The following is a 15,367-nucleotide window of genomic DNA, read 5'->3' as shown; positions in this document are numbered from 1 at the left end:
GCAATGATGCGGACTAGGTTCGTAGTCCGAGGAGTGTCCTCACTGCTACATAGAAGGCTTACGTCTTTGATGCACCGCTCGATGTGCAAACCCCTACAACGTCGTCTGTGGATGTTGTGAACACCTGACAGACACATCCTGATGACTACTTGATAGTTTAGTGCACCATACTTTACGGCTTAGAATCGGGATTCCAATGACGTTTTGAACGCCATAGAACATATGAGATGTTCCAAGAGCTGAAATTGGGATTTCAGGCTCATGCCCGTGTTGAGAGGTGTGAGACCTCTGACAAGTTCTTTTGCCAACAAGATGGAGGAGAATAGCTCAGCTAGTGAGCATTTGCTCAGAATGTCTGGGTGCTACAATCACTTAAATCAAGTGGGAGTTAAACTTCCAGATAAGATAGTGATTGATAGAGTTCTCTAGCCACTATCACTAAGCTACTAGATCTTCGTGAAGAACTATGACATGCAAGGGATGGAGTTGATCCCGGAGCTGTTCGCGGTGCTTAAGACCGCAAAAGGTAGAAATCAAGAAGGAGCATCAAGTGTTGATGGTTTAACAAGACCACTGACTTCAAGAAGAGCAAGGGCTAGAAGGGGAACTTCATGGATGGCAAACCAGTTGCCGCTCCAGTGAAGGAACCCAAGGTTGAACCCAAACCCGAGACTAAATGCTTCTATTGTAAGGGGAACGGTCACTGGTAGCGGAATTACCCCAAATGCATGGTAGATAAGAAGACTGGCAACTTTAACAAAGTATATATGTGTTATTGATGTGTACCTCACTAGTACTCCTGGTAGCACCTGGGTATTGGATACCGGTTTAGTTACTATTATTGGTAACTTGAAGCAAAAGCTACAGACTAAACGGAGACTGGCTAAGAGCAAGGTGACGATGTGTGTTGGAAGTGTTTCCAAAGTTGATGAGATCACCATCACATGCTCCATCTGCCTTCGGGATTAGTATTGAACCTAGATAAATGTTATCAGGCGTCTACGTTGAGAATGAATATGATTAGATCATGTTCATTGCAATACGGTCATTCATTTAAGTTAGAGAATAATGGTTATTCTGTTTACATGAATGATACCTTTCATGGTCATGCACCCTATGTGAATGGTTCATTGAATCTCGGTCGTGGTAATACACATGTTCACGCCAAAAGATGTAGAGTTAATAATGATAGTACCACTTCTCGTGGCACTGCCGCTTAGGTCATATTGGCGTAAGATGCATGAAGAAACTCCATGTCGATGGATGTTTGGAGTCACTTAATTTTGAATCACTTGACACATGCGAGCCATGCCTCATGGGCAGGATGACTAAGACCCCGTTTTCAGGTACAATGAAATGGGCAAGTGACTTGTTGGAAATCATGCATGCTGATGCGTGTGATCCAATGAGAATTGAAGTGTGCGGTGGATATCGCTATTTTCTCATCTTCACTGACAATTTGGGTAGATATAGGTATATCTACTTAATGAAGCACAAGTCTGAAACGTTTGAAAAGTTCAAGAGATTTCAGAGTGAAGTTAAGAATCATCATAACAATAAGATCATGTTCCTACGATCTGATCAAAAGGGGTTTTTCTAAGTTATGAGTTTGGCAATCACTTAAGACATTGTGGAATTGTTTCACAGTTGAAGCCACCTGGAACACCACAAGTTAATGGTGTGTCCGGACATCGTAATCGAACCTTATGAGATATGGTGCGATCTATGATGTCTCTTACCGATCTACCGTTTCATTTTGAGGTTATGCGTTAGAGATAGCTGCATTCACTTTAGATAGGACACCATCTAAGTCCGTTGAGATGACGTCGTGTGAACATTGGTTTGGCAAGAAACCAAAGTTGTCATTTCTTAATGTTTGGGGCTGCGATGCTTAGGGCTTCAGCCGGAGAAGCTCGAACCCAAAGCGGACAAACACATCTTCATAGGATACCCAAGGGTGACAGTTGGGTATACCTTCTATCTCAGATCCGAGGGCAAATTGTTTGTCACTCAGAATGGGTCCTTTCTCGAGAAGGAGTTTCTCTCGAAAGAATTGAGTGGGAGGAAGATAGAACTTGATGAGGTTGTCGAACCTTTACTTCAACCAGAGAGTGATGCAACACAGAAAGATGTTTTCTGTGGCGCCTATGTCTGTTGAATAGGAAGTTAATGATAGTGATCATGAAGCTTTGGATCAAATTGCTATCGAACCTCGCAGGTCGACAAGGATATGTACAACTCCTGAGTGGTACGGTAATCCTGTCTTAGATATCATGTTGTTAGACAACAATGAACATACGAGCTATGGAGAAGCGATGGTGGGCCCGTATTCCGACAAATGGTTAGAAGCCATGAAATCCGAGATAGGATCCATATATCAAAACAAAGTATGGACTTTGGTGGACTTGCCCATTGATCGGCAAGCCATTGAGATAAATGGAGCTTTAAGAAGAAGACGAACGTGGGCGGTAATGTTACCGTCTATGAAGCTCGACTTGTGGGAAAGAGTTTTTTCACAAGTTCAAGGAGTTGACTACGATGAGAATTTCTCACCCGTAGCGATGCTTAAGTCCGTTGGAATCATGTTAGCATTAGATGTATTTTTCGTTTATGAAATCTTACAGATGGATGTCAAAAACAAGTTTTCTTACCAGTTTTCGTAAGAAAAATTGTATATGATACAATAAAAGGTTTTGTCGATCCTAAGGATGCTAAAAGGTATGCTGGCTCCAGCAATCCTTCTATGGACTAGAGCAAGCATCTCGGAATCAGAATATATGTTTTGATGGAGTGATCAAAGCTTTTAGGTTTATACAATGTTTGCTAGAAACTTGTATTTACAAGAAAGTGAGTGGGAGCACTACAACATTTCTGATAAGTATATGTGGATGACATATTGTTGATCCGAAATAATGTAGAATTTCTGGAAAGCATAAACGGTTGTTTGAAGAGTGATTTTCAAAGGAAGACCTGGATAAAGCTGCTTACATAGTGGGCATCAAGATCTATAGAGATAGATCAAGACGCCTGATGATACTTTCAAAGAACGCACACCATGACATGTTTTTGAAGGAGTTAAAAATAGATCAGTCAAAGAAGGGGTTCTTGCCTGAGTTGTAAGGTGTGAAGCTGAGTAAGACTCAAAGCTTGACCACGGCAGAAGAAAGAAGAAGGACGAAGGTCGTCCCCTATGCTCTTGTCATAGGCTCTATACGGTATGCCATGCTGAAGTACCGCACCTAATGTGTGCCTTGCCACATGTCTGGCAAGAGGGTACAAAGGTGATCTAGGAGTGGATCACCAAATAGCAGTCAAAATTATCATTAGAGGAATAAGGAAATGTTTCTCGGTTATGGAGGTGATAAAGAGTTCGACATAAAGAGTTACGTCAATGCAAGCTTAACACCTATCCAGATAGCTCTGAGTAGAGATACCGGATACGTATAATGGAGCAATAATTTGGAATAGCTCCAAGTGGAATGTGGTAGCAGCATCTACGATATAAAGTTTTGCGAAATACATAGGGATATGAATATGGCAAGACCCGTTGACTGCAACCTCTCTCACACGCATAACATGATCAAACCCAGAACTCTTTGAGTTTTAATCACATAGCGATGTGAACTAGATCATTGAGTCTAGTAGACTCTTGGATGTTGATCACATGGCGACGTGACCTGTGAGTATTAATCACATGGCGATGTGAACTAGATTATTGACTCTAGTGCAAGTGGGAGATTGTTGGAAATATGCCCTAGAGGCAATAATAAATTAGTTATTATTATTATATTTCATTGTTTATGATAATCGTTTATTATCCATGCTAGAATTATATTGATAGGAAACTCAGATACATGTGTGGATACATAGACAACACCATGTCCCTAGTAAGCCTCTAGTTGACTAGCTCGTTGATCAATAGATGGTTACAGTTTCCTGACCATGGGCATTGGATGTCGTTGATAACGGGATCACATCATTAGGAGAATGATGTGATGGACAGGACCCAATCCTAAGCCTAGCACAAGATCGTGTAGTTCGTTTGCTAAAGCTTTTCTAATGTCAAGTATCATTTCCTTAGACCATGGGATTGTGCAACTCCCGGATACCGTAGGAGTGCTTTGGGTGTGCCAAACGTCACAACGTAACTGGGTGGCTATAAAGGTTCACCACAGGTATCTCCGAAAGTGTCTGTTGGGTTGGCACGAATCGAGACTAGGATTTGTCACTGTGTAAACGGAGAGGTATCTCTGGGCCCACTCAGTAGGACATCATCATAATGTGCATAATGTGACCAAGGAGTTGATCACGGGATGATGTGTTACGGAACGAGTAAAGAGAGTTGCCGGTAACGAGATTGAACAAGGTATCGGGATACCGACGATCGAATCTCGGGCAAGTACTATACCGATAGACAAAGGGAATTGTATACGGGATTGATTGAATCCTTGACATCGTGGTTCATCCGATGAGATCATCGTGGAACATGTAGAAGCCAACATGGGTATCCAGATCCCGCTGTTGGTTATTGACCGGAGAGTTGTCTCGGCCATGTCTGCATGACTCCCGAACCCGTAGGGTCTACACACTTAAGGTTCGATGACGCTAGGGTTATAGGGAAAGTATGTACGCGGTTACCGAATGTTTTTCGAAGTCCCGGATGAGATTCCGGACGTCACGAGGAGTTCCGGAATGGTCTGGAGGTAAAGATTGATATATAGGAAGTATGGTTTTGGCCACCGGAAGTGTTCCGGGCATCACCGGTAGTGTACCGGGACCACCGGAGGGGTCCGGGGGTCCACCAGGTGGGGCCACCAGCCCCGGAGGCCTACATGGGCCAATACTGAGAAGGTACCAGCCCCTAGGTGGGCTGGGGCGCCTCCCACCAAGGCCCAAGGCGCCTCCAAGAGGGGAGGGGGCAAACCCTAGGGCAGATGGGCCCTAAGGCCCACCTCAGGTGCGCCTCCCCTTCTCCCCCTTGTGGCGGCCACCCTAGATGGGATCTAGGGCTGCCGCCACCCCTAGGGAGGAAACCCTAGGTGGGGCGCAGCCCTCCCTCTCCCCCTATATATAGTGGAGGCAAAGGGGCAGCCCAACACATGAAGTTCTTCCCTGTTGGCGCAGCCCTACCTCTCTCCCTCCTCGTCTCTCGTGGTGCTTGGCGAAGCCCTGCTGGAGTTCCGCGCTCCTCCCCACCACCACGCCGTCGTGCTGCTGCTGGACGAAGTCTTCCCCAACCTCTCCTTCTCCCCTTGCTGGATCAAGGCGTGGGAGACGTCTCTGTTCCGTACGTGTGTTGAATGCGGAGGTGCCGTTCGTTCGGCGCTAGGATCATCGGTGATTTGGATCACGACGAGTACGACTCCATCAACCCCGTTCACTTGAACGCTTCCGCTTAGCGATCTACAAGGGTATGTAGATGCACTCTCCTTCCCCTCGTTGCTAGATTACTCCATAAATTGATCTTGGTGATGCGTAGAAAATTTTAAATTTCTGCTACAACCCCCAACACCATGGCCTCCCCCCTAGATGGGGAGAGGTTATCCCTCTGGTCCTTGGCCTTCATGGTGATGATGGCCCCTCTAGGATCCTCCTCCATGCCCTCCGGTGATGACGGCCCCCTCCGGCAGGGTGCCAGAGAGGGCCTAGATTGGTTTTCGGTGGCTACGGAGGCTTCTGGCGGCGGAACTCCCGATCTAGGTTAATTTTCCGAGGTTTTTGTATTTATAGGAATTTTTGGCGTCGGTCTCACATCAAGGAGGTGCCCGAGGCGTCCACGAGGCAGGACCACACGCCGGGTGGGGTGGGCGCGCCCCCCACCCTCGTGGACGCCCCGAGACTCCCCTGGCCCAACTCTTTTACTCTGGGGTCTTTTTTTGGTCCATAAAACCGTCAAAAATTGGCACGTCAATTGGATTCCGTTTGATATTCCTTTTCTATAAAACTCAAAAACAAGGAAAAAACAAAAACTGGCACTGGGCACTAGGTTAATAGGTTAGTTCCAAAAATCATATAAAATAGCATATAAATGCATATAAAACATCCAAGGTTGATAATATAATAGCATGAATACTTCATAAATTATAGATACGTTGGAGACGTATCAGCAGATAACTGGACATCAATGTTCGCGGTATTGTAGGCAACTGGACATCAATGTTCGTAGTATTGTAGGCAACTGAGCATCACTGATAGGCAACTGAATATCCATGGTAGGCAACTGAGCAACCATGGTAGGCCAGTTGTGATAATTTTAACAAAATTTATTGATACACATAGTGCAATGAAGTTACTTGTATGTAGCACTAAAGGTGCCTCGTATTTTTGTGTGATTTTCTCATTTTTACACAAACCAAAATAATAGATAGTCTTACTAGGCAAAAAAATGAAGTTGCTTTCCTATAGCACTAAAGTTGCCTCTATCGTACCCAAAGTTGCCTCGAAAAGAAGTTTGATGAAACCTATCTATATGAGATCTAGTTTTGAAGAACTCGTCGCGAGAAACCCAGCTATGAAAGCGAAATTAGATTCCGATGCTTAAATCAAAAGTTATAGCCTTTTAAACTTTTTGGACCTCCAAATAAATACACATGGGACAAGATTCCTTATTTGGTGGGCTTCATCGGGCGCGCCAGCAGCTCTTTTCATATTTGAAAGAGCGCTTGATCCCATCAACGGGCGCTCGGACACCTGCTAGCTACATCCATATATATATATATATATATATATATATATATATATATATATATATATATATATATATACATATATATATATATATACATATATATATATATACATATATATATATATATATAATAGTACATAATTGAAGGACAGAAGTCTCTCCTAAAAATAAGATGGAAAACGAATTATTACAAAAACCTAACTACCAAATACATGAACTTAAAAATATCTCCAACAGGTTTATCAAAAAAAATTATCTCCAACAGTGGCCGGTATGGTCTCGCGGCCACTTGTTCACCCGCTGGAACCGAAAGCAAGGGCACTGCCATCAGGTCAGGTCAGGATCTGATGTGCTTGTGCTTTAATTATTCCATGATCTATCTATCTATCTCGAGTAGTAGATCTGAAATTATTCCCCGCACAACAACAACAACAAACAAAAAAGGATCTGCAATTATTCCTCTCTATCTACAGTGAGAAACAACGTCGCCTCCCTATCTGGCTCGCGCACAAACACCCATCTAATCTACTGATCGTGCGTTGTTTCTCACTCTAGTGTGTGCAGTGTCAATCAGCTCCTCGTTGAAATTAAAAGAAATCCCCACCAACCATCACTCACAATCCATCAACTCATCTTTCTGACATTGCACACACTCACCAGCCACCGGCACTCACGCACGCGGCCAACCCAAAGGCTGGACCGAAACCTGACCGAGCCGGCTCGTGTCCAGCCCGCGCATCAGGCATGCAAATTAAACTAGAGGTACTCGATCCTCAAAAAAATAAATAAAAAAGAACTAGAGGTACTCGAATAATCGATCGAATGCACACGCCACTAATGCTATGGACTAAGAGCATCGCCAACGCGCAGATCCCTGAACGTGTTGTGTCATCCAAAGTAGACCTCCGGCCGGCGGTCCGGATGTTTTCTTTTTTCGTAAACCGGAGACAAACTAGAGGGGCTTTGCGGACGTCCGGACGGACCGGACCGTTGCCACGCCCGTGTCTGATCACCCTGGCCCACCAAAAACCCTTCTCCTCGTCCGCGTGTGTTTTCACCTGGCGCCACCTGTGCCGCTCCGCAATGACGCCGACGCAGAGCAGATGCAACTTCTCACCGGCGCCATTATTGAAGCGTCGCACCGGCCGAGAGAGCCGCCCACGCCGCATCCCCGATCTTCATGTGGTTGTTCAATGTCCGAGCGGTATTTGCTGTACGAGACGGGACGGATTTCTATGACGCCCGTTTAATGTCCGATCGTCCGTATGTCGCCATTAAGCAGGCTCATCGGCTTAGGAACCAACTCTGGCGCCGCTCATTGACGAACCCGGGCGCTTGGCTTCACCGGAATCCGCTATTTAAAGGTGGCCACACCCGGCTAACTCTATAGTACAACACATCTGCTCCACATCTTCTTTCTTTGCTCCACATCCGCCATGACCGCGAGCGGGAATGCTCTGGGGGATAGTTTGTCCTCGGAGATGAAGCACGAGGTTGCTGCTCTTGCAGCCAGCTCGACCGAGGTCTCCGACAATGACCCTACGGGCTTCGACGACGATATGGCGCCTGGCCATGGAGCAGGCACAAGCGCACTACGACGACGTCATAGCGGAGGAGGAGCCGGCGCATATGTCGGTGTTCCGACAGACGCAGGAGGAACAGAGGTAGAACATGTTCCTCCTCAAGCAACACCGGCTTGCGGAGGGCCAAATATACGACAAGCGCGCAAGCAAGGCGGTCGTGGCCGCCATGGCCGCAGCGAACCTGAACTTAGTTGCAGAGCAGCAGGCGCTGTACGAGGCCACGCACGCTCAACGCATTGCTCGCAACACAGAGCCGACACAGCAGGACACGGACACGGCCGCCGGCTATGCGTCCTGCGCGCTGCCGTCCAACTTTCAAGGGCGGACGTGGTAGGTGAACAGCGACAGACCGCCCATGTTCATCATTGACCTCACGTCCACCGGCACAGGCGATATACAGGTCGCGGACCCTTTGAGGATGAGTAGGGCATAGGAGGTGGCAGGGCCTTGTGTCCCAAATGGGCCGGTCCGTCTCCCATGTTCTACTCTTCCTCGCCGGAGACTGCAACTTCACTTCTCTGGTGTTAAATCCCCGCCACTGTTATCATGGAGATGGCAGATGAAGGACGTGGTCGCTGATGCGAAATACAAAGGAAGTGGACGATAGCCGCCGCCGTAGGATAGTTTAGGGTTAGTTTTTCCCCTAAATGTTTGAAATGTGAAAATCCACTATTTGCATGAAGCTCATCCGGTTTATATGAAAATTCGCTGTGTTTGCATAGATTTCATCCGGTTAGTTGAAACGGTATTTCACAGCATTGGATGGCCGGTTTCCGCATCCGTGACGTACCGATCTCCCTGTTTGTGAATGGATGCCGAAGCAAATATGTGGGTCAACATTGTAGATGATAGCACTAACACGTCCATGACGTCCTAGCTAGAATCACTCCAGAACTTGACCGGCCACTACCAATAAACTTGTGTATGGATGTTGCATGCAACTAATAATTTTCTATCTACATGCACGGCTGCACGCCTATGTCTAGCACTAACAAACTAACTGACTTACCGATTTTTCTCTACTAATTTGTCCAGCCGCTTGATCCATCATGCGCTTGCTTGCCGTCGGCAGTGCTGCATCGCACAACACCACGACATCACACCTTGCACCGTTGCACGCCACATCATACGGCAGTTAACATCTCGCCCGGCCTACCTCCTTATGCTCTTGGAAACTTTAGAAGGAGAGGAACGCTAGGGTCTTTCGAAACGTCTCTGCGCCTTGGATGATTCTCATGGAAAAAATCATGATGAGGCGACGTTGTGGGCTTTGGCGGGTGCCAAAGGGCTGGGAGTAATTTTACATCGCGACTAATTGTTTTCTTCGCATTTGTACGGCCATTGATTGGCTGTGGTCCTCGGACCTTGTTACAACTCTCTCTTAATTAATGAAATGCCAAATTTTTTACCTTGTTTCAAAAAACAAACAAATATGCAAATACAAGTAGTAATCAAGATAAAGCTAACAGATATATAGTTCATCCAACAAATGGATCATGAACGAAGGTTACCGCCTAAGCTGCGTATCTGCCATGCGACGTTTCCTTTTAGTCTGCATATATAAGTTGTCCAAAGTCAAACTTTGTAAAGAAAATAAATTTTATACATGGAGTGAAAAAAGAAGGAAGGGAGTATCTCAAACAAGGCAAGGCAAATGGCCCGGCCAGTACGTGTTACGTACGTTTGGGACCTCCAGCAGATAATATATAAACTCACCCCAAGTGCCTGTCTGGCTGTCTCAACATTCATTCCACCCTCCATCACCTGGATCGTACCCTCCACGAACTAGCTCGAGATAGACCCCAGATTTTCCTTATCAAAAAGGAAAAACTCAGAAGCTCAGAAACCTAGCTAAAAGCTATGGCCATGGTTATCTCCTCCGGTGTTCAAGCTCCTTGCTCTCTCCTCATGGCAACCTTGATGCTGCTCATTGTCCAGGCGCAAAGCTTCACCAGGCACTACAATTTCAATGTATGTGTGCCACAGATTTACGCATGCGTTTCCGGCCGTAAGCTATCTTGCTTTCTCACGTCATGCTCATGCGTCTTCTTCCAAACCTTAACCCCGGTATATGCAGGTGCAAATGGCCAACGTGACGAGGCTGTGCGCCACCAAGAGCATCGTAACGGTGAACGGGGAGTACCCCGGCCCGGCGCTCGTGGCGAGGGAAGGCGGCCGCGTCGTTGTCCGCGTCACCAACCATGTCGCGCGCGCACAACATGACGCTGCACTGGCACGGCGTCCGGCAGCTGCGAAACGGCTGGGCCGACGGGCCGGCGTACATCACCTAGTGCCCGATCCGGACGGGCCAGACCTACGTCTACAACTTCACCTTCTCCGGGCAGCGTGGCACGCTGTGGTGGCACGCGCACATTTCGTGCCACCGTCTATGGCGTCATCGTCGTCCTTCCCAAGCACGGCGTGCCTTACCCGTTCGCCGCGCCGCACATGGAGGTTCCGGTCATCTTCGGTGAATGGTGGAGGGCGGACACGGAGGCGGTGCTCAGCCAGGCGCTCCAGACGGGCGGACCCCCGAATGTCTCCGACGCTTTTACGATAAATGGGCTTCCTGGGCCACTGTACAACTGCTCCGCCAAAGATACATGCTTTGTGGTTGGTTAATCAAGTGCCTCAAAATAGGAGGAAAAAGTGTTACCTTTTTGTTACTAAAATAATATAGTGCATATAGATTTGGGTAATACCATTTGGTTCCTGGGTGTATATACACCACATATGTGGGAAAAATAATAAATAAAATAAAAGTCAAAAAAGTTAGAACTTATTTTTAGAATAAACTTGACTTTCCTTCGCACCAGTGTGTAAACTTTCACGAACAAACAAACGTTGACTTCAGGGGAAAAATATCAAAAATTATTGCTATTGTAGGGTCACCATTCACACTATTTTGCTCAATTTTTTTGTTTTTTTCTAAAAGAAGTCAACGGGGGGTTTTACTTTTTGTGGAAAACTTTTTTACAAGTACAATTGAAGGTCAATTTTATTTAAAAATATTTTCAGAATTTTTGACTTTTTATTTAATTACTAAATATGTTTGCCATATAGGGTGTATATACACCCATAGACCAAAAGTCCACCTACATATAGAATTTTCCTAGGTCAAGTTTTATTAAGTTTGTAGAAAAAATATAAATATTTAAAATACCAAATAGACATGACATAAAAATGTATTTCATGATGAATCTAATGGTCTTGATTTGGCATTGTAGATGTTGACAGATTTTTCCACAAACTTGATCAAATTTTGACTTGAAACAAAACTGCCATGCACGCTCTCTTTCAGTTTTTAAATGCAATGACATGACATATGGTAATAAGAAGTAATCTACTAGTAGATCTTAATGACCCTACACCTTAACTGGGCTAGATTAAGCATGCTTTCTATTCTGCCTAGCCAATGTCATGGATTTGTAAAACGTGCAAACTAATATAGAGATGGCGTACATGATGACACACGCAGACACTTTCAGACTGAAGGTGGAACCCGGGAAACGTACATGCTGCGCCTCATCAATGCCGCGCTCGACGACGAGTTCTTCTTCTCCGTCCCCAATCACACACTAACCATCGTCGAGGTCGATGCCGTTTATGTCAAGCCTTTCACAGTCAAGACTCTGATCATCTCACCGGGCCAGACCGCCAATGTCCTCCTCACCACCAAGCCGTTGTACCCTAAGGCCAACTTCTACATGTTGGCCGCCTTCTACCTAGGGTACCAAAATCCTAGGGACCCCCTAAGGCCTAGCACCATCAACAACACCACCGCTGCTGGTATTCTCGAGTACCAGAATCCGGGCTCCCCCTCCGCGCCAAGCTCTGACGAAGACTTGCCACTGTTCAAGCCGACGCTTCCGCGGTTCAACGACACCGGCTTTGTCGCCAACTTCGCCTCCAAGCTCCGCAGCCTTGTCACGCCGCAGTACCCGGCGGCCGTGCAATGGTCGGTTGACAAGAAGTTCTTCTTCACGGTCGGCATGGGCACGTTCCCGTGCCCCATGGACACGGCGTGCCAAGGGCCCATCAATGGAACGCGGTTCGTGGCAGCCGTGAACAACGTCTCCTTTGTGCTCCCTTCCATGGCGCTCCTTCTTTTTTTTTGAGCATCAGTACAGACACAAGCGCTCATATACACGCGCATACACTCACCCCTATGAACGCATACACGCACATCCTACCCCTATGAGCACCTCCGAGAGACTGAGCCGGCATATCATCTTGAGATTTACGAAGTCACCGTAGGCGCCTCGTCGTCAACAGAAACGTCTCCTCCCACTGAAAGCGCATCGCCGGAAATCCTGAAATAAATCCAGGAATAATGCGAGCACCAGGATTTGAACCCTGGTGGGTTGGGGATACCACTGTCCACCTAACCACCAGGAATAATGGCGCTCCTTCAGTCGCACTACTTTGTCGGTATGTTGCAGGGCGTCTATGGGCCCGACTTTCCGGCCATTCGACGATCGACGCTCGCGATGCGCTCTTCTTCTCCCCCTCCAAAGCCCCGCGCGCGCCGGCGCCGGCGACCCGCACCCATGGACGCACGCGTCGGCACCCCGCTCACCCCATCCTATAGCCGCAACCCCCCGCCCCCGCCGCCGCCGCCACAAACCCTAGCCCAGGTGGCGTTGGCCTCGCCTCCGCCGGAGCTCCTCCGACCAGCGGCCTCGCGCGCGGCCTCTTCATGTCGTCGCGGATGACCTCGGCGGCGGGTGGCGTCGCGCTGGCGCCGGCCCGAGCCGCCGCCCCCTCCTCCTCAAAGCTCCCCAATGCGGCGCGGCCAAAGAAGGGCAAGACATTGGCGAAGAAAAATAAGGCGGCGGACGGCTCCGTCACCTCCAAGGCGAGGAGGAAGAAGCTTACGGGGCGTGCGACGGGCGCGGCGGCTGCCGAAGCACCGGCAAGCTCACTCGTTGAGCCGGCGGCCGGCGCGCACAACATGTTCGACGAAATGCCTCCAAGGTAAAAAAATTCTAACTTTTCATTTTTTGTTATTTTTTGAATGCATTCGTCACATATAGATAGCTTATTTGCATTGTGCGAAAAAATTTGTAGTCTCAATGATGATGCATACATGTTAACGATGGGTGTTGGCTCCAACAATTCGCATTGGTCTCAAACCAATGACATGCATTTTGAAGACCATGAGTTCGAGGTGGACGAGGAGGGTGAGGGCATTGTCGACGCACCGAAAGGAAGAGCGGGCAATTACACCAACGCCGATGACATCTTACTATGCAATACTTGGTTGCAAGTGTCGAGGGATCCATCCGTTGGAGGTGATCAAAGTAGAGATGCTTATTGGAACTGGATGAAGGAACACTTTGATGCTCGCAACGTGAGTGGAATTGACCGCTCCAACCGATCACTTAGGTCCCGGTGGTCGACAATCAACTCGGATTGTCAAAGGTGGGCGGCCTGTCAAAAGGCGGTTGACAAGTTGAACCCAAGTGGCACAAATGAGGACGATAGAGTAAGTGCCATTTCATCTTACATGTTGGTGCTAACTTGCTTTGTTTTGCTTGTTGTTGGTGCTAACTTGCTTTGTTTTTATGTAGTACAACATTGCACAAAACTTGTTCAAAGAAGAGGAGAGGAAAACCAAGAAGGGGAAGATCAAGAAAGGAAGGGTATTTACTTTGCCTCATTGCTATGAAGTGTTGAAGGATGATGAGAAATGGAAGAAGCGTGAAGATTTGGATGATTTGCATTTGAGCGACAAACAGAAGCGAATAATTAAGTTGGATGATGATGAGGAGGAGGATGATGCATCAAGTGATGACGGCAAGAGAAGCCCCACACCCAACTCGGTTTCATAATCGAAGCCAAAGCGACCGGATGGGTGCAAGAAAGACAAAACCGAAAAGAAGAAGAGTGTAAGTGCATCTAGTGCCACCCCTAGTTGGTTTTGGAGTATTGACGACAAACCTAGTTGAGGGACTAATGTGTTTGTGAGAATTGCAGGATAACACAGGTAGAAGTCCCTCATTGATTCGGTTTTCCTACCAGAGATGACCCCTAAAAATGTAAGAAGACATTGAAGTCAAAGGTGGTATATGAAGACATTCACATTGAAGACTATGACAAGATAAGACATCGCATGAAGACTATGGAGCGCGAAGACTTAGTTCTTTCGTCGTTCTTTTTCTTTTTTGTTGAGTCATAGGAACCACCATACTGTTAAGTGGGGTCCAAGTGAACCAGTCAGAATGACTGAAGTGATGCTTAACCAAAATCCTATGTCTTCGAGTGAAGACTATGAGAGCAAATCTTGTCCAGAGTTGGATAAGTCAGCTTTGCTTGTAGCTCAAGTAAAGTTGCCGTGTGTGTTTGAAATTTGACCGTTGGAACACGTGTCAGTTCCTTAGTGACCCAGGGTCATTTCAGACAAATCAGGTCGGGTTGCCTAGTGGCTATAAATAGCCCACCCCCTACAACCATAAACGGTTGGCTGCTCGGAGTTAGTACACGGCTTTTGTCGTTTGAGAGCAACCCACCTCGAAGCCTTTGAGAGAGAATTCCTTGCGAGGATAAATCCCTAAACACCCAGAGCCAAAGAGTGTTAGGCATCACTTAAGTCTTCCTGTTTGTGTGATCTGAAGACTTATTACACTTGAGGACTGTGAATCCTCCAGCCGGTTAGGCGTCGCGTTCTGAGCATCCAAGAGTAATTGTGGATCGCCGGTGAACAAAGTCTGTGAAGGTTTGGAAGTCTACCTTGAAGACTTACCAGAGTGATTGGGCGAGGACTGGGTGTCCTTAGCTCAAGGGGAATAAGGTGAAGACGAGGTCTTCTGAGTTGAATCTCAGCCTCCCTAACCAGACGTACAGTTGTCACAGCAACTGAAAGTGGTCCAACAAATCATTGTCTTCAATGAGTCACTGGTTTCATCCTTTCCTTCCCTTTACTTACTGTTGGTCCTTGTGAAGTCATTGTATGATTGCTTTATCTTTTGTCTTCACTGAGTGACTGCTTGTTCTGATTGGCTTCACAATATCTTCCTACCTGATCTTTACTGCCTAGCTGCTATTAGTCATTGTGCTTTCACTCCATTGAATACTTGACTCTGGTTTGCCTAGT

At 47.0% G+C, this 15,367-nt stretch overlaps 1 pseudogene; it reads left to right on the top strand.

The window, feature by feature from the left end:
• The first annotated feature begins 10,021 nt into the window (after window positions 1–10,021).
• On the top strand, window positions 10,022–12,986 carry LOC125554936 (annotated as a pseudogene).
• Window positions 12,987–15,367: the final 2,381 nt, after the last annotated feature.

The sequence above is a fragment of the Triticum urartu genome, chromosome 4, assembly GCF_003073215.2.
Source record: "Triticum urartu cultivar G1812 chromosome 4, Tu2.1, whole genome shotgun sequence".
Taxonomy (NCBI): domain Eukaryota; kingdom Viridiplantae; phylum Streptophyta; class Magnoliopsida; order Poales; family Poaceae; genus Triticum; species Triticum urartu.
The sequence above is the reverse complement of the archived record's forward strand: the minus strand, read 5'-3'. Positions and strand labels throughout refer to the sequence as shown.